The following is a 23,104-nucleotide window of genomic DNA, read 5'->3' as shown; positions in this document are numbered from 1 at the left end:
TCTGATAAATCATCCTTGAAAGAAAATTACGAGAGGATTTGTGTGCACACAGAAGTGTAGAACTGTAAATGATTTACTGAAACTTTAATATTTTCTGTAAAAGTAACAAAATGAAAATTTATGGGAGAAAACAGTTGAATTGGCTTCTCTTTTAATTAGAGGTAACTAATCATGTTAAAACAATAATTTATTTCATTATAATATTTTCCATATTTTTCATGGATGATTAAATGCTTTCTTAACACTGAACTGACTCTGTACTCCCTCGTTAGTAACTGTTTGGAAACAATGAAAATTATATAAGCTTTGAAGTTATTAGCACAAATTTTGTACTCTATAATGATTCTAAAGAAAGAAAAGAAACTGAATTTTAAAATAAAGGATAGGATTAGAATAGGATTACATATAAGTTTGCTTGTCATTTTATCTCACTGCATTTGCAGTGTTTTAAAATGAATGTGATAGGCAAGGAATCAAAACGGGAAGATGTAGATAACATTTCTGTACCAGTTGTTAAGTTCTAAAGGGGATAAGCTGGCATTATTTATGAATTGAGAGAGTGAGAGATGATGTAATTCACATCACTTTATTCTTTCAATTTATTTACACATCAAATCTGAACTTGGAACGAAGTCTAATTTGTCAGGCAAAATCTGTTTCCGAGCCTGCTACACTAATACTATCACTTATCATTTTGTATTTTTTCCTTTTCTTTTGAGCCTTTGTACAGTCTTATACTATGTACTCGATAGGTTATTGTAGAAGATCATATATATATCATATCATAGAAGATGTATGCAAAAAATGGGATAACATTGTTACTTACTGGAAGGAGAGATTATGGTCTTGTTTATATGCTGTATTCTTATCTGGGGAGAACAAATTCAGGTAAATATGAGGTAAAAGTAATAACTCAGTATGATATCTCAGTAATCCCAAATCATATACACCTAGGATTGTGTGTGAATCTATAATAGTATGGTAAAAGGGAAACAGCTAGTTGTCACTTTAATAGCAACTGTCTTATATTACAATATATTGAAGTAGATAAATTACCCTCTCAACTTTTTGAATATTTCACTCCCTGTAAGTATTATATAATTATATTTACATAGTAACACCTTCTATGTTTGTATGTCTTAAAATACATCAGTGATAAATGATCTGTTTGAAAAAAATGAAATGTTTTTCTCAAGGCTTTATCTCAGATAGTGGACCACAAGTGCTTTGGACTGAGTTTTGGTTTCATCTGAGATGTGTTTATCCCATTCGCTTATGGAAAATATTCATTATAGGAACCAGCTTCCTTCCCATGGTGTGCATTTTAACTTTTATGAATATATAATCAGTGATAGGTAAATTATCCAGGGAAAGTGGAAGAAGCAATTGTTGGACTGATACACTGTAGAGTTTACACTTTTCCCATTCCATTTTTAGATACTGCATTCCATACATAGATGAATAATTTTAATTTTTTATCTGTCTTTTAGCTTCTTCTAAGACATTAACATGATAACAAGAACCTTCCAAGGGGGAGCTATCCCAGTTGTCCTCATAATAGTTTGGGATACTAAGAACTGAAATTAGAAAATGATACGGGCTGTATAAAACTGCTAAGGAACCACAGAGATAACTTCATCTATAAGTTTACTTAAAGAAATGATAAACACATTGAGATTAATCCATTGTAAAGTCAAACATGCTAACCCAACAGTCTTAAAATCAAGTTATAAATTGTTATACATTGAAGTCCAAACCTTTAATCAGCCTCAGTTTTTTGACGTATGTATTCAAATCTATATCTCTTTTATATCAACCATATACATTTGAAATAACGTGGTTGTTTTTGTTTTTGTTTTTTTTTTCTCTTCATGGTAATTTCCAAAAACTGGAGTTGTATCCATTGCTTTCACAGAGTCCACATAGAAATATGTTGGGGGAAAAAAAAGAGAACTAGAAAGCATGCATATCCTTTCAAAATATTCAAGATGATTGCTACTGGCCAGTTGATTCTCTTATTACTGTGTTCTTCAGCAGGGTGTAAGAAAATAGTCTGTCAGAAACTCCAGCATTCAGATGTGTGTAGTCCTCATCCCAGATGTAGGGCTCATGTGACCCATGGTCCACTTACTCCACTCCCATCTTGCAGTTGTTTGCACTTGTTTTGAGGTGGGAAGCTGCTGGCATCCTGTCACCAGCTCAGCTCCTGCAGGTTCTTGACAAGTCCCTATAATGAATTGATAGTCTTTTGGTAGTACATCTCTGCTACTCCTCTGTAATAGGTTTACTAGAAGTGAAGCAAAATGGAAAGATACATGAGATTTCTGAGGAAAACGGTGATACTTATTTTAACAGAGGATTATAAATATTTGTATTAGATCTGGGTTCTCTATTATGTTGTGAATCCTGAGGAAGAAGTTTTTACAGGAGTTTATTAGGAATGAGAGCTATCCTTCTGTAAATTGAATATGTAGCATTTATATATACATATATATTAATATATATATATACACATATAATAGTAGATAAATCGAAATGAAAGAAAAACATATATATACATATACGTGAGTGCTTTTGTGATTCCCAGTAATCAGTAATCTGCTTACTAGAAAATAAAAAGTTCAAGGGGCACACACAGCCTAGGACACAGCTGAAGAGCTCTTGTGTACCTAAATCAGAGGAAATCATTCGTGAGATATGCACCAAAACAGGTGTCAGCAGCAGAGGTGACATCCATGCATAGCAGTCCAAAACATACCTTGTCTTTAACTTTGATGTCTCCTCTGAAGAAAAGCAGTGCTCACATACACTCTTTGGTCTCCATAAACAATCCAGCAAGCATAAGTGAATGCCAATAAGCGCGATTTTTTTCCACATGAAGAAATTCAATGACACACCTTTGCTTCACCGCATTTCCATGTCAGATACCATTTTGTCAGACTGGCCTTCTGCTGCCATCTATCACGCAGGGACAAAATGTAATGAAATACTGGTGGAAAGGTTCAACCTCTACTGCCATGCAATCAGCATCCCCCTCTAATATCATAGTCCAATGTAATCGAATAGGAGACATTACTTTTGGAGCAGCCCTCATACGTTAGATAACATTTCCTCTCCTCTTCTAGAGTACATTTTTAATAAAGGACGAGTGCCTCAGGAATATATACACAGCATTTTGTTTTGTTTTGTTTAGACAACGGAAATTAGGAAAATCATAGAAAATATTTCCAAAGTTTATTTCTGAAGACCCCTTGATGAACAGTTTATTTGAAGGTCTGTATGAATGTTTACAATATGAAGTAAAGAGTTGGTTCTGAAAATCCTTTAGTTCAGGTCATTTTGCAGTTCCTTTTCTGAAGACTGCTCTATCTATTTTTTATTATTCACTGAGTTTGTTCTGCTTATTTAACTGGGAAGAAATTATTAAAAGACAGAGAATTCATTCACTTCAGAAAAGCTCTTTTATCCATGCTTTACTGAACTATGAACTTACTGAGCTATACTGAAACTTACAGAAGTCTAAATGCCCTCATTGTAAGTTGGACATAAATACTGTCTATACATGGTGGCTCCTGAATAATATACTTTCTTGGAAAGGTTCAAAGACATACTGTGTTTTAAACTGTAGTAATACCAGTGTTGCTTGAGTTACAAACATCTGCTCAGAACTTTTCTGTAGTCAGCAGTGCTAGTTTTACAAGCAAAAATCTAAAGAAAACGTCAAACTATAACCATTACATCAGTTAAAGACTTTTCACACCTCTGTAAGTTACAAGTTTATACATGCTTTCACAAATCAATAAACTTTAAATGAATGCCTGCCACAGTTTTGAGCACAGAAGCATTGCTAAAGTTCTCTTACTGAGAGGTTGAAAAAAAATTTGTGTCCATGGCTGGGTCTCTTAATTGTGTACGTAAAAAAATATTTTTTCATCCTTTTTGGGTATCTTCCTTCTCACTATGAAAGTTATATTATGAGTTATCTGCTAGTTGGTGACAAAAGATATTAAATGTTATGGTATAAGCAGAAAAATGTTATTTCCAAAACATCTCTAGAGAAAAGTCTTATGACTCCTGTGGAGTTTAAACCTGTATGATGAATCCAGAAGTTTTTACCCACTATATATCTTTGATTAGTCAGGTAGAACTACAGTGTTTTGGAGGCGGAGAGTTTGTACCAGTACTTCTATAAGGACAGAAATACGTGTGAGTCATGTCATGAGCTTATTGACACAAGGAATCATAAAAGGATTTTGTCCAAGTTAAGGAATACTCTCATTCTTGATGCAGTAATATCCCTTTCTCAGAAATGGAATGTGAATTGGGAGTTTTGAAGTATATTAAATAGCACTAAAAGGGAGATGCGTATGTCCACTTTTATTTATTGACTACTCGGTCTTCTTCAGAGTCATTCTTGAGCACTGCCACAACACTAGAGTATACATCATGGATGGTTTTTGCTTTCTTCTTCACATGACTTAAAATGTTACTTGTCTCTATTTTTTTTCCATTATGTAATAGAATCGAATGCAGATTTTATTTCTTTAAATGATTATAGAGGTAGATATGTCAGAAGAAGAATATTTTACTCTTCTTATTTGTATCACGAGTTTTGTCTAGATCATGTAAATACCTTTATTTTGCTTTTAATTAAACTTCTGAAGAATTCAAAATTCAGTTTTCACTCCTGATTATTTTTTAATTGTAATGTCTGTGATTTTAAAATTATCTTTATTATTAGGAAGCTAATAAATGCTGTCATTCATCTTCTTAGGAATAGATATGATGCTTTTATAGCATAAAAATTTTGAAAGTTTGTTCTGACTCTGTATACAGTAAAATCATGTTTAGCTAAACTGTTCCTTTTGGAAGTAAACAGAATTGATTGAACACCGTTTTAAACCTGGAATGGCCCAAGACTCATTTCACCATAGGTGCTGAGCAGTGACAATAGAGCTATGCCAGTCCTTAATAACAGTGAATTCCTATTTTATCTGTATGCAGCTCTGTTAATACAGACGTAAAATTCAAAAATGAAAGCATAGTAAAATGTAAATTTGTCTTTATTGGAAGTATGTGTACGCTGTTCTTTGCAAACCAAAAGACTAGATTAAATAAGACTTGACTAGATTAAGTAAGAATCTTTTTAGGCTGTTATATGTCAACTGATCAGTATTTGGGAAAGACAGTGGTTAAGTGTCATTGAAGAGAGAAGTTGGACAAGCAGAGTACGCGACAAATAGTGCACTAAAGTAAATGTCACCTCCTAATTTCTATCAGAACAAGACAGATGTTATGGTCATTCTAAGGTATCAAACATGGAAGAAACCTATTTTTCAAAGCCTTTCATTACTTGTTCTGAAGACTCACTGCAGATTGTATGTGATATTAGATTATTTCTAGTTCCTGCTTACTTTTGTGTATTTTTCATCATAAGTTGTTATATTGTATTTCAGGTGCAAAAATGGGACTATCGTGCTATTCTAAAGTTCTTACTAGGAGCAATATATTTGATATCAGTGTTGTTTTTCGCTTATTTGTTTCTGTCTCCAAAAACTTTTTCTGGATGCCAGCCATACATTTGTTCTATTCATTTCTGAGTGAAAAGGTTTATTTGTTAACACCCTGATATTTACTTTACTTTACTTTACAAAACATGGTTATTTTATCATAATCTTTAGTGGTTAAGTGGAGAAGAATAATGATTTCTTAGCTGTGAAGTAAATACTCTAGTTTATGCAGTATGTTTTGTGGACAGTTTATGAAAAGAAGTTCATAGAGAAGGTCAAATTCAAGGATACATTTCCAGGAATGGACATCAAATTTCTCTTTATAATAGTTCTTTACAATTGAATTCTCTGCAAGTACTAAAGACAGAAAATGAAGGATGAGTTGAATATTATTATAAGTTGCTGCCATTTCTCTCACTTTTATGTTGTTTGCGATATATATTATTGGAAATGACTATGTGGGAAGATCTATCCTTTGAGGCAACATTGTCAAGGGGCTTTGCGAAAATACATATTTTTTATTTATAATCGTAAATATTTGGACCAGTAACACAAAGAGAACATATTTTTGGATTTAATCCACACACATTAATCAAATGATAGCTTGTACACACTCCTTTATTTGAAAATCAACATTAACACCCACTGTAAAAGATTATTTTTTTATAAATAAAAATATTTAGAGGTCTGACTAAATAAAGGAGAATGAATCTGAGCTCTATATTCAGGCTGCTATGCATTTTGTTTGTATTAGAAGTTCACACTGTTAAATGAATTGGATCTCATATCATATTTGATGTATTTAATATTTCTTTGCATAGAGACTGAGACTTTTGTCTTAGTGAGACATATGTATATAAATATATACGTGCAATGGTGAATGTCGAATGCACAATTAAAGAGTTGCTATGGGCCCACAGACCACTGTCACTTATCATGTATAAGCTGTTGCAATTCTTTTTCTTTTTTCTTTTTTTTTTTTTTCAATTTACAGTATTAACTTCTGCATCCCCAGGGGGAAAAAGAACTTATTTTGTGTTGTGCTTTTTTTCCCAGTAAGTGTTCCCACTACGTGTTTTAGGATAGGCAAAGACTAGCACACGCCTGAAGAAGAGTGCATATCTCAGTATCTCCTGAAGTTTCTACAGAAGTCAAAAGTATTATTTTAATAATCCTTTAATAATATATTTTCTGAAAGATTCACCTCAAGAAAAGTTCTATCCAGCACACTGAGGACATATTAACCTTCTGTTGTGATTTAAACCTGCAGCAGCTCAGCAGCACTCAGACATTCACTCACTCTCCCAGAAGTGGGGTGAGGGGAAAACTAGAAACAAAAGAGAATTCATGAGATGCGATAAAAACTGTTTACTAAGATAGTGAAGGAAAATGTAAACATAAATATGATGACCATATTGTAAATATCAACAAGTTTATATTTGTTTAATTTTTTAAAAAAATTCCCATGAAAAGTTCATTATGGTCTTCTATATCTATCATATAGAGCTTGAGAAAGAAAAATTTTACTTTGGAAATTTTGCTGGCCCTCAATTCATTTAATTAAAATCAGAACTTTCATGTTTCTTTTTCCCTTACTAGCTAATACTCAGGTTCACAAAATAAACACTACTCTGTGGATGTAATTTCCTTAAAACTAAGAGTGCTGGTTAGCTGTAGATTCAGAACAAAAATTTACCTTTTTTGTCATAGTCCTTACTGTAACTGAGTGATAAGTGCATGTAAAGTTTTCTCTGTTTACCTGGTACTGTAACAATTTCTTCATTGGCAATTGGTGAATATATTCATTAACGTACAGTGTTTATCTTTCAGGTACTCATCCTTGAGTGCTACCAGTTGAATTCCTGTTGCATAGAGCTATAATCCACACTGCATGTTTGAAGTTCTGGTATGACTTTACTTTTTAAAATTATACCAAATTAAAAGGTTGATGTTCGGGGATAACCAATAGCTTCCACAAAGTTATTTTGCCACTCTTTGCAATAATAATTAATAAAAGCTGAAAAATATAGATCCTTCCACTTTTACTGAAGTCTAACAGTCTAAATGACTAGAAGTCTAAATTCCTGAAGTATATAGGATACGTTGCAGGGACCTACATTATAAGTAAAATTATAAACATATAATGCAATGCTTACATATATTCTAGCTTTTAGAGTTTCCTAATCTCTTAGAGCATCCTATTCTTTTTAAAGTTTCCTTTTGTTTTTGAAGTGTTACTCCAAGTTATTCTTAGATTAAAAATATAACAAAAATGGTTAAAAAGGTCAATACATTTAATTCTAGGCATATCTCATTCTAATGAAGGCTCCTCTTCACAACATAATTGTTTTTAAACAGGAATTAAGCTTTTAAAGTACAAAAAGAAGTGTTATGGACAGTAAGGGGAGAAGTGGAGAAGAAAATGGTTTTTAATGACAAAAATGTTTGTACTATATTCGACAGCATATATTAGTGATTTATTGATTAAGAGTCAGTTAAACAAATATTGCAATTATAACTGAGGATTTCAACCTCCATTCCAGCAAAAGAGTATTTATGAAAGACATCTACCTATCTTATTTTCTGATTAATATTTATGGCTTGAGTAGAAGGTAAATATAAAAATGTGAAGTAAAAAACAAATTCGTATGGTTTTACTTGTAATTGAGAAATAGGTCCAAAATCCTTTTTCATTCCCAGATAGTCTCAATTACAAAATCACAAAAACACCAAGTTTGGAAAAGACCTACAAGATCATCCAGTCCAACCATCCACCTATCACCAATAGTTCTCACTAAACCATATCCCTCAACACAAAATCCAAATGTTCCTTGAACATCTCCAGGGTCGGTGACTGCACCACCTCCCCGGGCAGCCCATTCCAGTGCCTGACCACTCTTTCAGGAAAATAGTATTTCCTAACATAAGAAGGAAAACAAAGACTCTCTTTGCTGACAAGTCAGCAAAGAGATTTGGATATGTATGTCTGTGCATGTACACATGGAACCATATTTATATATAGTCACTGTACAACTTTGTTCAGTTATTGTATCTAAATTCCTTAACATAATAAATATACATAAGCAATGTCTATGATCTAATTCAGTATTCAGAAATATTTAATAAAAGTAGGGAAACTTTACTTTCACATTACTTGCTTAACTAACATCTCTGTTTCACCTCATTGTATCTGTTGTATCATTTTATTTACTTAGCCCATGGGTAAATCTTCACACCTAATTTAAAAGTGGTGATGGAGATGCTATGTAAAGATTAAATCACCACTTGTCCAGGTAGACAGTTTAGGGGTTGTGCCTTTGTGTAGATGCTTTGTATAGTGGTGGTCTGAGAGGACCTTTGTGGTTGGGTTTTTTTCTATAACCAGCTGAGAAAGACCTTGCCAAGAGCATTTTGGTGACATTATTTATTTATTGTTTCCTAAGTATATTATAATATAAGAAGCTACATATGTAGATTGTTCCAAATGTAATTCCTCCCACTTATTTTCTTGAAGAATCACAACAGCTCAGTTTGATACAGAAAATTATCAGCTACAAAGAATTATTTTTCAACACAGTCACCACTATTGGCTATATATATTTGTCAGCAATGAACAAGAGTCTGCATGCCACATTCATAAAAATCTGTATGGCCATCCGGCATGTCTTTCGTCTTTCACATCACTGTCTATACTTATATATACCACTCACTATCTCAATTTGCTTACATCCTCTGTTTGGTCTCCACAAACATTCAATAAGCACAAATGTCAACATGTGCATATCTTTCACCATGAAGAAGTAAAACACCATTTTGTCACTGTCCCTCTGCTGCCATCTGTCTCACAGCAACAGATACCAAAACTAAGGTCTACTACATACATAACACTGATGTAGACAGAACCTGCAAGTTGAAAAATACATATGTATCTGTATTTCATAGAATCATAGAATCCTTAAAGTTGGAAGGGACGTTCAAAGGCCATTTAGTCCAACTTCCCTGCAATGAACAGGGACATGCACAGCTAGACCAGGCTGCCTAGAATATGCAATCCAGCCTTGCCTTGAGAGTCTCAAGGGATGGGGCATCCACCACATCTCTGGGCAACCTATTTCAATGCCTCGCCTGTACTGTAAAAGACTTTTGCTTCGTATCTAACCTAAATCTGCCCTCTTTAAGCTTGAAATATTTTACCCTTGTTCTATCACAACAGATATTGAAAGGCCTCTATCAGATCACCTCAGAGCTTTCTTTTCTCCATGCTGAAGAGCTCCAGCCCTTTGTATTTGAATGATCAGCTATTGAATGACCTATGTGGAAATTGTCCAGAAATTTTGAACTTTGATAATTTCAGAAAATAATTTAGAGGTATTGTCACTCTGCACTGGAAAAAAAAATGGTGACAGGTCATGAATGCACCTTATATGGGTTGGGATGTGGAATAATAACATTTCAGGTTGGAGATAGCAGGAAAAAAATATAAAGGCAGATATTGCAGAAGAGACAATAAGAAGCTTAATGTATTACTCATGGGAAATGCATGACTTCATCATTGTTAATCACTGAAGATACTTTTCCATTTACTTAAACTACTAATATTTCATGAATAAGATGTCTCTCATGTGATATGAATTCACAGTTACCCTTCAGAGTGTCAACATCTGAAAAGGTGCCAAGCTAATGCAGAATGCCAAGACAAATCTTTCAAAACGAGTTCAAGTAAATGATCTCTTATTGCAGTAGGCTACCATAGCAATCACTAAAGACACTAGTGAAAAGGGACTTTTATTATTTTATTTTTATCAAGAAGTCTTTTGGGAGCTGTTTATTTGCTTCCCCTCTGTGTCATCCAGCTGTTCCTTCCTTTCATGGTCTTAGGGCTAATTACATAATGTTCCTAATTTATACTCACTGGTAAATCAGTTCAGAGCATTACCTGGAGGGCAAGCTGTAATTAGAAGAATTTCAGAACAAATTGTCTAAAGAACTTGCTTAGTGTGATTAAATGTATGTGATGGGCCTCCTTCTCTTTCTATTTCCCTCTCTTTAAAAACATGAATATTTACCTTATATAAAAACCTGGCAGATTAAAAAAATAATCCCAGCAATGACAGTTCTAATTAAAGGGATATAAAACAAATGCTAGTACTACCAGATAAAGCAAATTGAATTCTCTGTCTGTGGATAAATGTGAATGGATTCTGTATTCTCTCACTACAGTTTTAATATCTTAAAAAAGAGACTGTATTTCCAAGGAAAAGAGGGAAAAAGAAAAAAGTATTCAGTCGTTTGCCTAAAAGCCCTAAATATTGTAAAATGTCTGGTTTTGTCTTTATAATGCTTAAACTATAGCAGATATTTGTTGAGATGTTATCATAGTCCCTGCTGAAGATTAGAAAGGAATGAGTAGAAATGCCTCTCTGTGCATTGATTGGGGAGGGATCAAAAGCTTCTCAGTTAATATCATTACCAAGAATTAAATAACCTGAAAGTGAAATGACTCCTATCTCACGCTGTCTGCAATAGCTGTCTGGAGTTCATAAGAAAAACAATTGGAAGCCAAGAAAAGAGGAGAAGTTTAATAAAAGAAGAGCTTCTTTCTTACTGGTGGTGCCCCTTCAGATTGTCCACCAAGACTCATAAGCAGAAAATAAGTTAATGGAAATTTAGGAAATAAATAATGGCAATTTAATATTTCATCTTGCTCTGTTCATATAGAAATACAAATAATCTTTTCCACAAGAGGGTGAAGACAGTGATAAATTTCCATGCACCACCAACAGTTCTACTGCAAATTTCTACTATACTGTGTGAATTCGAGGTTGTCTAACATTCTTTAATTAAATTTCTTGTCCTGATTGTACCTTGAATGCATTGGCTCTACTATCCCTGCAGCTAATGTAAAATCAGCCTTCATCCTGAAACAACACCCACTTGCGTGGTAGGACATCATGTAAATTTGTTTGTCTTTACAGAAGATGTCCTGAACTCATTGTTTCATTATATTCTTGTAAAAACTAAAACCTATATGTGATGAATTTTACGAAGTGGAAAAAAAAGTGGAAGAAATATTTCCTTATATTATTTTCTTTAAATTGCTTTTGAATATCAGTGAATTCCAGCTTGATATCAGACTCTTGTGTTGATGCTAGTGAGCATTTTCTCCCATATCTGGAATGTTTGCTTGGGAAAATTATTTGCAACTTGGAATGCTATAACATAAAACAAGTTTAAGTATTCAAAGACTCATTCAAAATTTCTCAGTTAAATGGTTACTTAATGTAAAATGAAAAAAGATGATACATTACTGATTCAAAAGTGGCCACAGGCCGTGGAAAAAGATAGATCTCCTTATTTTCCTCTTTCCAAACCGGGGGTTGTACTCCTAGCAGCTTCAAGTTATAGGGAGGTGGAATGATGTTGGAACTGGTCTCTGGGAGTAATACTGTCCAGGTGACCCCAGAGGCACAATCTGATCTCTTCAGGAAAAACCTTGGCTGATGAAGAAAATAGTAAATAGAAAATAGAAAATAGTAAATTCCTTTACAGTGGAGATGCACTTGAAAATATTAGGTGTTTATCAGCAAAACACCTGTCTTTTGCAGGAGGTTTGGAGATTGCCTTTAGAATTAGGCTTGTGAAGCACAAAGAGAGGTCCTATGTATTTTGTTCAGAGATGTGCATTCTACACATACACTCACTGTTAAATCACTCATGCAGTGCCAGAGGGATGGAGGTTTGTGCCTCATTCAGGTTCAAAAATCATGTGGACAACTAACAGAGAAGAAGCAAAGTGTTCAATGAAGAGTGTGTGCTGTTTTCTTAGAATGAATGTAACAGGCTGTCAAGTACATCTGAGTACCCTATCCCTACTTTCCATGAGTAATCACATAGCACAACAGTTCCTGTACTACCACAAAAGTTCCTGTTGGCTTGAGGATAACAAAAAAAGAGCCAAAGATCCTACCATATTGTTGGCTTTAAATTTAGAGGGAATGAAAGTCACTTCTGTGGAGTGACAGTGAAAGTTTGCAATCCTGATAAGACCATGAAGATACATATTTAATAATCCCAGTACGTTCTTGGGTACATCTTCTAATCTGCCTGTACCTAGATTTTCCTTCCGTAAAGATGATAATAATACCTTTCTTGTCAACATTTTGCTCTCATCTGTTGGAGTTTCTGGTAAAATAACTATCTGTTACTGGTAATTTGTGAAGAATCTAATGCACTGAGGCTCAATTCCTGGCTCATGTTCCAAGCAGTACTGTCATATAAATAGTAATAATATAGAGACACATTTGAAGATTGTTACATATGTATATATGTATATACATATAAAGCTCTGTTGAGTAAAGCAGGTACAATTACACTGAAATGAGATTTAAGACTGTGACACCATGTTTTTACAGGTGTTTTAAAGGAAATTTTAAAGGAATGGTTTCAAATATAAATAGCAGTTATGCTACACATCCTCATTTTCATTATGTGACAATTAGTTATTATTAGATATTTTTATATTTGAAGAATATCTTTCTAAAGCAGATATATTAAGAATATGTCACTGAATGAAAGAACGTTATGCTTATGTTTCTAAGATACATTAAAGATTCCAAATTCATAGTTTTTATAGTAATTACTTGAGATGTTCATAGCTGGAGTAAATGCCAACAACTGCCAAATAAGTGACAGTTTAAAAGTGGAGTTCTCACATAAAACCACACAATCAAACTTCCTCTTGAACTACTTCATTCATTAGCCAATATACTACCAATAACAAAAGCTTACTTCACACATAAGAGCTCCTGAGCAAGAGAGAGTGGTAGGAAGAAAATTGTAACTTCATAACTTTGATTCACAGTATTTCTGATAACTGCTGTATTAGAAGAAGTGAAGTTTATAGTGCTTGATTGAAAATTTATTTTATTTGCACAAGCTTGAATTTAAAACTGTGCTATTCCTTGACTCTGTGTCTATAAATAGAGCTCATAGCCCATAAAATAGATTAACTTTTCACTGGACTTCCTATCAGTATTTTGCCATCCAGAAAGTGTAAAGAAACTAGAATTACATGGTTTCATTTCTTACATTTTAACAGACTGGGAAAAGGTTTGATGGAAAAATAATTTTCACTGAATGTTACACTGTTTTGAAACAAAATTTAAGACTGTGATACTCTACAATATATACATTGTAAAATTTCACCCAGCTTTTCACTTCCTCATACACTTTAGGTGAATTTTCTAGTGAATTTCTATATCTGAATGAGCTGACTATTCTCATCTCATTATGGTTCAAACCTCCTAACTTATTGTTGTATATGATATATTCTGTCATCACTTTCAGCTTCTCTATGAATCCCCTAAGAGTTTTCAAAGGGGGTGTAAGAGAGAAGGTGACTTACAGGCTGTCAAGCTTGGCAAACTGGAAGCCAGACAGTGACAGTTCATAAACAAAACATTCTGGCAATATTCTGATAAAGAATCTTCAGACAGCATCAGTTTTCCAAACAGAAATTCAGCATATATCTCTAATATGTTTGTTGGAAAAACAACAAACAAACAAACAAAACTGTTTATATTCAACAGGTAAACAATAAACACGGCTAGTGACCTTTCTGTTTTAGTGGGCAAAACTATAGTTATTCTAAAATAACAATTATACACAAAAAGAAAGTGTGTATGTGTTTACTGACTCCCTGTAGCACAGATGCAATATTTTTCTTATGCATATAATAATGCGTTTTTATAAGCTGAGTTCTAATAAGGTGGTGGGATTTTTTGTTTGCTTATTTGTGCATGTTTGATTTTCCAAACTGCTTTGAGATAGGTGGTATAAGGAAAGTCCTAATCAAACTTCCATCATAGGAAAGCAGAACTGCAGAATAATTTAGGTTGGTAACCGTATCTCTAGTCCAAAGAAACTGTTAGGGGGAAATAGCTAACTTCAAAGTCAGATCAAGCTTTTCTGGGTCTTACTGAGTTTTTAATACATTCAAACTTGAAGATTCTGCATTTCCAGACAACCTTTTCCACTGTGTATTCATGTTTATTGTGATTTTTTCCTTGTACGTGTTCAAAATTTCCCATGTTGCCACAAATGACCTCTAGCAAGAGAAGTCTGTCTCAGCCTTCCCTATAATCATTTTTCTGTGTAGCTGAAGACTGCAATTAGATATCTTAATCGAGGGAAAAAACCCTCCTCATAGATCATATACAGCATCTCTACTGAGCCTAATTCGATTAGTTAGAGGATGCACAAATAAGCAAGTAAACACGACCCTTAAAAGTGCGTGAAATTAGGATATTCACTTCTTTCACTCTTCCAGTCATGTATCATATGATCTGTGACTGCTCATATTTTTATCTTTCTGGTACTGGATCCACCTGCAGTCAGATATGGTTTGTCCAGATGCCTCTCAGCAACACATTACTTGCTTTATCTTTTGCCCAGTGTTTCTGTGGTTTTCCAGGTGATCTGTAAATAAGACGCCATGCTTCTCCAGCTTCTACTGTTCTTGGACAGTCAACCCTCATCTTTTGATCCTAGGCTCGCTAAGCTCCTTTAGCCTATCCTCTCTAATGCTTTCCATGTGGGGCTGGAGATATACATAGATTTTTGAAATCTATCCTTACTTTTTAGTTTATTATCTTTAATTTTCCTTAATTGTTTATCCTTAATTATCCTTAATTTTGAGCACCTTTAGAGTGAATAGCAGCAATAAAATAGGAAGAAAAAATATCCATCTATTTAAAAGGAAGAATTTGTATATATCGGAGCAAATTCTGGCTGTCTTTGAAGGACTATAAGAACTTGCACTGACTTCAGTGGAGTAGGACCTATCCCTGTTATTTTATGAGGACTCTCTTCTGTGATGAGGACTCAAAATCTGAAATAGCTTGTAGCTTTTGAAGTATGGAGTATTTCATGAAAAGGTTTTTTTAGTATAAAACAAAACTTTTAATTTTTTCTCAGGAAATGTTCTTTTAATAACTGGATAGTAAAGATCTAACATGAAAGTCCCATTGTACTAAATACAAATAATGAATTTATTGGATTGCTTGATGAACATATATTTAATAACGTTATTACAGACAGTTTCATTTCACTGTTATTAAGTACTCACAGTTATTAAAACACTTGCTAATTGCTCTGGAATATAATTTATTAATTTATATCAAGCTGGTCTCTGATCAATTTACTGTATTTCATGACAGTCAAAAAAAGTTCATGAAAAAGAGACTATAGATGTATTTGAGAGTGACAGGGAGAAAAGATATTTTACAAAGTACATTGAATTGAGATTCAAATTTGGAAAAATATATAATAAGTTAGATAACTATTTGGGCTCTCATTATGGCTCTCATTGTAGCTCTGTGGAATGCTAGGGACTTATGTGGATACGACTTTAAAACTGAGAGACAAAGCAGTATGAATTATACTTTATCTTTTGACTTCCTTACTATAAAAGCATCCATATAAACGTGGCTCAGTAAGGTTCAGATAAAGATTAGATTTCACATTATTAAGAATGAAAAAGATAGGAATAACATCAGAAGTTATTCTTGCTCAGAATGTGGCTACAGATTATTTGTGGCTTCATAATACAGAAGCTATTTATTATTTGATATGACATTAAGTCAAACATATCTATGATAAGAAAAAAAGAAACCACAACTGTTGTGATGGATTGCATAAATCATTAGTCATGGTGTTATTTTATTTTTCTGTTAAAGATCATCATCCCTTCTTGAATGAGAGGTGAAACACTAATTTGTCTGGTAACAGCAAATTTCATGAGAAATTCAGCCACTACCCTAAACAGACTCCGACCCCTGCAAAGTCATTCATTTGGAAGAAAGGTATCAAGTCAGGCTGTGGGTTTATGTCATAGCATATATGTATCACCTGTTTATTCTTCATTCACTTAATTAACTTGCAGAAATTCCAGTCACTTTAAATGCCCACATTTTCTTCCCATAGAAAACAATGCAGGAACAGTGTTAATCTCAGGACTCACCATATCCCAGGATTGGACTAGGACATGATCTAAGGGAGCAACTAAAGTTTGGAAGCACACATCAGTCCTCTAGACAAACACAGCCTTATTTAAAGCCATGTATAGCAGCCAAAGCAGCTCTGTTCTGAAAGATATTCTGAAATTAAAATCACTGATCTGTGGTCTTAGTTTTTTTCAGCCAAAGCCACTCAAATCCTAAAAAGCTTTTGTCTCTTTTGCATACATATCTGTGTGTATGTAAGTGTAATATATTTGGATTTACTACAAGTAGTTCTCGTAGAACTTTGTGTCTACGCATGACAGTATTAATAATCTTTAAGGAATTTAACTATTACCATTTTTACTCCAATATCTGCACCTAATTTCTACTTACTTAGTTTAAAATTATACCCTAGACTGTTGCAGGAATTTGCATCCATAGAAAAGAACAATTAAAACAAAGAAAAGCCACATAATGCTTATGACAGAATATTTTGTATAACATTGACAGTAAAAAGCTGCATTATTGAAATGTAATTAGATAAAGCATTCTCGATTTAATAGAAGCCAGACATACCGAATCACAATATTCATCTATTTCTTCATTTCTCTCTTGGTGCACTGCAGCCTGTGAACAAGCAAGTCCTTAAATGACAGCCACTTCATAACCAGATGATAAATTCTATAAGACTATCGTACACTCTTTCCTGGAATCCTGCTTCAAGAAGTAAGTTCCATTGAATCTGTATCTATGACATTTCAGAATATGGCTTGAAAGCATACATGTGCATTCACCTTTACTTTAGTAGCTTTAGAGCATTTTAATGTATGATTTTCATTGCAGGTACTTTTGTCTGTTAGAACATAAGGTGGTTCTTATGGGATTTTAATTACACAACTTAATGCTTTAATAAATTAAGTGAATTTTGTGATTTCATTCTTCAAGATCTCTGTTCAGATTGAGAAATCCAAAGAAGAAGGATGTGACTGGAGGAATCTCACTTTTTATTTATATTTGTAGCATTTCAAATTTTCTAGCTATTTCAGGAGGGTACCCTTATGCTTGTTTATGCTAACTTATTTCCATCTGAGTTTCTTAAGAGTTAAGTTCCAACAACAAGAATAAGGAAAACAGTATAAAATTAAATTAATTCCTTATTTCTAGTGGTGTGCTTAAAATGTAACATTAATTAGGTAAATCTGTAAAGAATTTGTTAATTTTTAAGCAGAAGGTATCGAAGAGTTTTAACTTATACTCTAATCAAATAGAAAAAGTAGTTCCTTTACTAAAATTACTTCAAGTTTCACACTTGAGTGAATTTGAAATATTCAGAGAAAAATTCTGATCAGTCTGCCAGTTTTTATCTGAATCCATCCCTGGCATATAAAACTTGGATGAGATTTCTGTTCTCATGGAGCATAGTGAGAAAATAAGTGCAATCTTCAGATTTCTAAGGAATCTGCCTTGTACTTTTTCAAAATTTAATTTCTTCTTTTTTTCTTCAGTGACTGTATATCACCATTGATTATATAAATAAATTCATTTATTTTGTGCTTACATGTACCTAAATATAGAAAAGTTCTACTATATTATATTATAATATTATATTGGGGAGGGGAATCAACTCTTTGAAAGGGTTGATATGTGTAGGAAGAGGGGAAATGGTTTTAAGTTGAGGGAGGGGAGATTTAGGTCGGATATCAGGGGAAATTCTTTTCCCAGAGAGTGGTGAGGTTCTGGAACAGGCTGCCCAGAGATGACGTGGATGCCACGTCCTTGGAGGTGTTCAAGGCCAGGTTGGATGGGGCCCTGTGCAGCCTGGTTTAGCATTATATGTGGAGGTTGGTAGCCCTGCATGTGGCAGGGGGGTTGGAGATTCATGATCCTTGAGGTCCCTTCCAACCCTGGCCATTCTCTGATTCTGTGATTCTGTTATATTATCTGTGATAAATATTACAGGTTTAAGTAATTAAATGATTACTCTGTTTTCAAAGACATAGGAGTAAATAAGCATGATGATGAAAAACAAGTGCAACATTACATCTTCAGATATATTTTCCTATTTTAAAATAAATTCACATGAATCTAGCTTATATCCCCTCTATTTCTTCATTCTCTGTAATACTTTTTGTGAATAAGTTTATCTGGCTAGACTGTTTGTGAAACTTGCTTTTAACATTTATACAAATTGAACATTTACTACTGGCAGCATTAACATAGATACCCAATCAGAGATTGGTAGTAATTTTGAGCAAATTAATTGACCAATCACATCTAACAGTTCAAATAACAATTATGACTTGGGACAGAGTTTGAAGTGTTTGAATAGTCCTTTTGTTTGCTGTACTCTCACTTCTACAGAAAGCTGCTATTCAGCATAAGCGATCATTCTGAAAGCTAATCCATGTTTCTACAGGCAAGAGGTTTTCATGATCAACCCATAAAAATCAGAGAATAATAATTAAATGGATAATTTAAAATATGTTTCTAATAAAAATATTAGTAATGGTCAGAAATCTCTCATGAGCAGCAAAAATTAAATCATTGCAGAATGATTCACTGCAAATTATTCACACAGCTGCAGAAATGATTCAGTCTGACAGATTGATGGGTAGAACATGCCCATAAAAACAGGATATTCCACACTCTTTGTTATCCTTTCTGTGCTACACATTCCATGGCTTTTGCTGGGATTGCACAAGTACGTGCAAAGTAACTAATGCCAGTCTACAGAAAAGTCTGATTTTCCTGCAAGCACCACATTAAAAGATGTAGCCCAACAAGAGTAATTGGATGAAGATAGAAATGGAATATTGCACTCAGTTAATACAGGGAGTACTCAACTGAATGTCTTTGGCTTCATTTTTACGGGAGTTGTGTATAAAAGTTCAGAGGCAGATGATTTATTTTTCTGATAAAGAAAAACATTTCTATCTAATATGTAATCACTAGAAGCAAGTCTTTTTTTTTTTTTTTTTGTGTGTGTGTGTGTGTGTGTGTGTGTTTTTAATGCAAAAAGAGAAAAGGAAAAGGCAAAAGAAAAAAGGAAGAAAACCCAAAAAGCTATTTCTGTTTCACGAAGAACATTCTTGGCATTTTCTTCACCCTTCTACAGCCTTTGGAGCTAGATTATTAATTTAGCTAATTTCGCTTACACGGACCTTGTACATGGTGTATTTCTAAGGACAGGAAAGAAGAAATTCCATCTGAAAGATTTCATAGTCTCCTATAGTGATTCTATGAAATCCTGGGGCATGGCAACAGTAGTTTTGGTAGTTACTCATAAATGGCCCTCAAACTCCAGGAAATTGAGGCAGCAGGCATCTCTTCTCTTACAAAACTGAGCCCTAATAATGCTTTAAAAATCTTTTTTAATTGCTTAGGAGTCTTGAGATGCATAGATATAATTATTCATAAAGTATCCCTGTATAGACTCATCCAGTAAGTATTTACAGGCACAGAAAATTCAAAAATCATTGTCCACAAATAATAAGAAGGAGACAACTACAATTTTTTTGACAATAAACCTATGATTGCAGAACTAAAATGAGAATTATTGAACTGGGGTTCCCTTCTTATGCTCAGCAAACCCAGACTCATATCTTCCAGTTCAATCACCACGTTTTCTTCAGGAGTGGATTTCAAAAGAGCTTTCTGGACACACCTTCTACATCTCTTGCTCAATCTAATCTATTATAAGGTCAGGGATACAAAAGTCAGAAGAAAATTCAGGACAGAAAAAAAAAATAATTAAAAAAAGAAGTAATCTCCAGTCTCTATTAGAATAAAAGTGGGTCACTTGTGCCTTTTTTCAGTACAGGAAAAATGCATAAACATTCTCTGATCACTTTAGGAATTTCATTTAATATTCCTGTAAAATTCAATGGCAAAAGAGATTAAAAAAAATGCTGAGGTCTTCTGGAGAATTAAAAGTTTGGCTCAAGAATGAGAGGAATTCACTTTCCTTTTAGTGCCTTAGAGACTACATGCACATTGAATTATGTAGCAGGTGGTGTGGGTAGGTGTGCATGTGCAGACAAAACATCCCAGTACCACTGCTGGTTCACAGTGAGAATTCATACCCAAACGTGTCTCTTCTACACAGTCATATTAGCACATTCTTCCTAGCCTAAACTTGCTGAGCACAAAGGAACATCATGCATCACACTGTTTATCCTTGACCTTTCCTGTTAAGTTCAGGGAAGTACATGTGTCCTCTACTTTATCTTGGAAAATTCTAATTAAAAGAGAAGGGAGAAATTTAAATGTGTGAAATTTTAATAGAGTTTCCCAGTGTAGCAGTAGTACATTATGTCATCCTGGATAAATTTTGACTGAATTAGCTTTTGCAGAATGCCCACCAGACCTGCTTGTACAGGCTGTTTTGCCATCTGCATTATTAAAACATCCTCATTAAGTGTGCCCAGGGTCTAATCTTTCACAACTGATCACAAATTGTCCATAATGCATAGCCTGAAATAGAATTGCTGGAATTAATTTTTAAAAATTAAACTTGCAAATTCATTATAAGAGAAAGAAAAGGATATATCTAGTTAAAATAATTTTTGGTCTGGAAAGAATGAAGATTACCCTAGTTACAGACAATGATAACAAAGATCAGATACTAATAAACTGTTATCATTTTCCTCTGGGGGAATCAGGAAAGTTTTAACGTGTTTATACTGCAAGTATTACATAAGCTTTTCATTTCTCTTCAAGTTTGTTTGGAAAATCCTACTATGTATAAGAATTGACCCCTCATTGAATTTAAATAATACAGACTCTTGTAAACAAAAATAACCAACAAACCTAATTTGTGAACTAAATATCCATCCTTTTAGATAACAGGAAGTGGGAAGAATTTGCTTTTCCTTCATGCTCCTAAATGATTTTATTATAAATTAATCCTCCTCATTTTGTCTCTGAAAAGAGAGGAAGAAAAAAAAAAAGAAGTAATAGAGTCTAGAATATACTATCTGAAAATGGGAGCTTTATGTTCAAGTCTTGCTCTTTGACTCACTTTCTTGTTCAGGCAAGTCATGTGTGTCTTGACCGGCACTTCAGTTTCCTCCTCATTTATCTTTATCTATCTAATGGAAGGTGTAGTTGCTGTATTAAGACAGAGGATAGCAGTGATACTGAGATCATTCAATGTCAGCATTTTATCAGTGAGAAGTCATGAAGTTCCTAGAATGTGTGTCTATCAATTTACAATCAGGGATATTTGAGGATTTACTCTGCAACAAATAAAGGGTACTGTGGGAATTCTGCTCAGAAACTGGATTCCTAAAACAAGAGGATTTAAAAAGCTTCCTGGTTTCACTTCTATTTAAAAGTAACTGGGAGAAGTATGGAAAAGACATAAAAGTCAGGAATAGTTCAGGCATTTTTAAACCTGAGATCTGTGTAAAACCATGGAGGGTGTTGTAAGTCTTGGCTTGAACAGGCATTCTCATGATTCCTAGTCTAATTTTTGGTAAGGCTGAAACCTAAAGACTATGAATATCCTTTAGTTTTGAAGTCCTAGTCCTCCCAAACTCGAGGTTTTCCCTGCAATACAATTTACACTGTGAGAGCACACAAAGACATAACAACAGGAAGCTCTAGCTTTTCACTAGTCTACTGAAAAGAAAATGGGCATATCTTGTCATCGTTTGACAGCAGTTTTTTACAATTGGAACACAGAAGAATTCAGACAGTCAATAGAATGCTTACATATTATGCTTTTGGATGCAGAAAATGATTAATCCTAAAAATAATGATTTATTTTCTAGCATACTGAAGGAAATAGCATTTTTTTATGACAGCCCTAGTGTCCATCCTTCAGAGTAATATGCTATATGCAGTACTCTTTTGCACTTTTCCTACCCTCTCTATCCTTTGTTCCATAAATGTTTCAAAAGTTGGAACTCTGAACCTTTATGTCCTCAAATAATATAGGAATATTTTAGATTTATTTAGATTTATAAGATTAAAAATCTGTTATTAAAACTGTTTATGAAAAGGTGAAGAGAAAGAAGATGCTTGCCAACACTGGAATCTGGATTTTCAGGCAATCACTATTCCTTTGAGCGTCTACTCCTTCAATGTCTTCAAACTGGGAAATTTGACTGCCACATCACACTCTAGGTCTTTATTCCCTTGGAAAAAAAAAAAATTGTAAAGTCCAAAATACCTAATAGCAATAGTGAAGCTTGGGAAACAGATGAGTATGTGCTCATCTTACCATCAAATGACTGTCACCATTCTAGAGTAAGTGAATAATGCATTGATTATCATATACCTTCTTACCTTGTGCACACAAAGACATTGTGGTGGCATGATTCTTCACATTTTGCACACTATGTCTGTCAAGAAGAGATATGGGCAAGACAGGTCAAAAGAAAAACTCTTTTAGCAGTAAGGGAATGACTCAACAGGGAAATGGCATAGGCAAAATTAAGTGTATATCTCTTCAGAGGGATACAGACTGATAACTAATTATTCAGGACTGGGTGTGGCAACTCTTTAACTCTCTGTCTGATCGTGCACTCAGTCTAAACAGCAGCAAAGAATAATGTTGCCAAATAAGGTAATGCATTTAAAAGGACCAAA

General features: G+C 33.9%; 2 long non-coding RNA genes across 2 annotated transcripts in view; both read right to left on the bottom strand.

The window, feature by feature from the left end:
• The window catches only part of LOC128085730 (uncharacterized), a 388,537-nt gene that overhangs the window by 21,170 nt on the left and 344,263 nt on the right, over positions 1-23,104 (bottom strand). The gene's annotated exons all lie outside the window — the stretch shown is intronic.
• Positions 1,706-6,832, bottom strand: LOC128085726 (uncharacterized). Its single transcript, XR_008209064.1, has 3 exons — positions 6,715-6,832; positions 2,759-2,958; positions 1,706-2,287 (listed from the first exon to the last, which is right to left on the bottom strand). It is a non-coding gene; the product is annotated as an uncharacterized LOC128085726 (long non-coding RNA).

Source organism: Tympanuchus pallidicinctus, unplaced genomic scaffold (assembly GCF_026119805.1).
Source record: "Tympanuchus pallidicinctus isolate F22 unplaced genomic scaffold, pur_lepc_1.0 scaffold3, whole genome shotgun sequence".
NCBI lineage: Eukaryota > Metazoa > Chordata > Aves > Galliformes > Phasianidae > Tympanuchus > Tympanuchus pallidicinctus.
The sequence above is the reverse complement of the archived record's forward strand: the minus strand, read 5'-3'. Positions and strand labels throughout refer to the sequence as shown.